The 2714-nt window shown below is 45.1% G+C and overlaps 1 pseudogene; it reads right to left on the bottom strand.

The window, feature by feature from the left end:
* Positions 1-948: 948 nt before the first annotated feature.
* Positions 949-1653, bottom strand: LOC102122028 (large ribosomal subunit protein eL14 pseudogene; annotated as a pseudogene).
* Positions 1654-2714: the final 1061 nt, after the last annotated feature.

Below are 2714 nucleotides of genomic sequence, written 5' to 3'. Positions count from 1 at the left end.
GCCTGGTGGGGGGAGGGGCATCCACCATTACTGAGGCTTGAGTAGGCATGTTTTCCCCTCACAGTGTAAACAAAGCCTCTAGGAAGTTCGAACTGGGCGGAGTCCACTGCAGCATGGCAAAGCCAGTGTAGCTAGACTTCCTCTCTAGATTCCTCCTCTCTGGGCAAGGCATCTTTGAAAGAAAGGCAGCAGCCCCACTCAGGGGCTTATAGATAAAACTCCCATCTCTCTGGGACAAAACACCTAGGCGAAGGGGTGGCTGTGGGCGCAGCTTCAGCAGAGTTAAATGTTCCTGCCTGCTGCTTCTGAAGAGAGCAGCAGATCTCTCATCACAGCGCTCGAGCTCTGCTAAGGGACACACTGCCTCCTCAAGTGGGTCCCTGACACCCGTGCCTCCTGACTCGGAGACACCTCCCAGCAGGGGTCGAAAGACACCTCATACAGGAGAGCTCTAGCTGGCATCTGGCTGGTGCCCCTCTGGGACAAAGCTTCCAGAGGAAGACACAGTCAGCAATCTTTGCTGTTCTGCAGCCTCTGATGGTGATACCCAGGCAAACAGCATCTGGAGTGGACCTCCAGCAAACTCCAGCAGACCTGCAGCAGAGGGGACTGACTGGTATAAGGAAAACTAACAAACAGAATGAAATAAAATTAACATCAACAAAAAGGATGTCCACTCAAAAAACCCATCCAAAGGTCACCAACATCAAAGACCAAAGGTATATAAATCCATGAAGATGAAAAAACAGCACAAAAGGCTGAAAATTCCAAAAACCAGAATGCCTCTTCTCCTCCAAAGGATCACAACTCCCTGCCAGCAAGGGAGCAAAACTGGATGGAGAATGAGTTTGACAAATTGACAGAAGTAGGCTTCAGAAGGTGGGTAATAACAAACTCCTCCGAGCTAAAGGAGCATGTTCTAACCCAATGCAAGGAAGCTAAGAACCCTTTTTTTTTTTTTTATGTCAAAAAGAACCTTTATTACTTTTTTTGATTGCCACTTATGCTTTCTTGCCAGATGCCTTTGGAGCAGGTGCTTTCTGGGCTGGAGCTTTCTGACCCTTCTGAGCTTTTGGAGCAGGCGCAGCCTTCTGGCCTGTGGCTTTCTGGGCAAGAATCTTCTGGGCTGGAGCCTTTTTACTCGCGGTAGTCATCTCTTTTGCTGGAACTTTAGCAGCAGCTGCAGCAGCTGTAGCAGCAGCAGCAGTACCCTTAGTACCAGGGTGCTTTTTTGGGAGAAGCTTTCAGGAGAGCTGCCTTTTGAAGCTTCTTAACTTCATTCTTGATTATTCTGTTCCTCATTTTCTTTGCCTTCATAACTTTAAAGTGATCAAAATCTGTCATCTAGGCTTTCCTTTCTCTGGCTTCAATCTTCTTGGCCCATCGTGTGGCTGCCCATTTTGTATTGATGTCTGCCTTCTGCCAGGCTTGTCGGACATACTTCTAGAGGGCACCATGTGAAAACTTGAGGATGAAATCAGTGAGCTGCATGCACTTGAAAGGCATGGCCTGTCTCCTCACTTGAGTGCAAGGTCCATCAACCAAAGCCCTGTTCTGATCAATAACATCTGCAATCGCAACCAATTTTCTGGCATGAGATCCAAAGGAGATGTAGGCCACCCGGCCAACCTCCACGAAGCACCTGAACACCATGTTGGCAGCATTAGGTGAGAAGGAAGCTAAGAACCTTGATAAAAGGTTACAGGAATTGCTAACTAGAATAACCAGTTTAGAGAAGAACATAAATGACCTGGTGGAGTGGGAAAACACAGCACAAGAACTTTGTGAAGCATACACAAGTGTCAATAGCTGAATTGATCAAGTGGAAGAAAGGATATCAGAGATTGAAGACCAACTTAATGAAATAAAGTGTGAAGACAAGATTAGCGGAAAAAGAATGACAAGGAATGAACAAAGCCTCCAAGAAATATAGGACTATGCGAAAAAAACAAACCTACGTTTGATTGGTGTACTTGAAACCGATGGGGAGAATGGAACCAAGTTGGAAAACACTCTTCAGGATATTATCCAGGAGAACTTCCCCAACCCAGCAAGACCGACCAACATCCAAATTCAGGAAATACAGAGAACACCACAAAGATACTCCTCGAGAAGAGCAACCCCAAGACACATAATCGTCAGGAACACAAAGGTTGAAATGAAGGAAAAAATGTTAAGGGCAGCCAGAGAGAAAGGTCAGGTTACTCACAAAGGGAAGCCCATCAAACTAACAGCAGATCTCTCTGCAGAAAACCTACAAGCCAGAAGACAGTGGGGGCCAATATTCAAAATTCTTAAAGAAAAGAATTTTCAGCCCAGAATTTCATATCCAGCCAAACTAAGCTTCATAATTGAAGGAGAAATAAAATCCTTTATAGACAAGCAAATGCTGAGAGATTTTGTCACCACCAGGCCTACCTTGCAAGAGCTCCTGAAGGAAGCACTAAATATGGAAAGGAAAAACTGTTAACAGCCACTGCAAAAACACCAAATTTTAAAGACCCTCAACAATATGAAGACACCACATCAACTAATGGGCAAAATAACCAGCTAGCATCATAATGACAGGATCAAATTCACACATAACAATATTAACCTTAAATGTAAATGGGCTAAATCCCCCAATCAAAAGACACAGACTGGCAAATTGGATAAAGAGTCAAGACCCATTGGTGTGCTGTATTCAGGAGACCCATCTCACTTTCAGACACACA

The sequence above is a fragment of the Macaca fascicularis genome, chromosome X (genome assembly GCF_037993035.2).
Source record: "Macaca fascicularis isolate 582-1 chromosome X, T2T-MFA8v1.1".
Taxonomy (NCBI): domain Eukaryota; kingdom Metazoa; phylum Chordata; class Mammalia; order Primates; family Cercopithecidae; genus Macaca; species Macaca fascicularis.
This window is presented reverse-complemented; position numbering and strand designations above follow the sequence as displayed.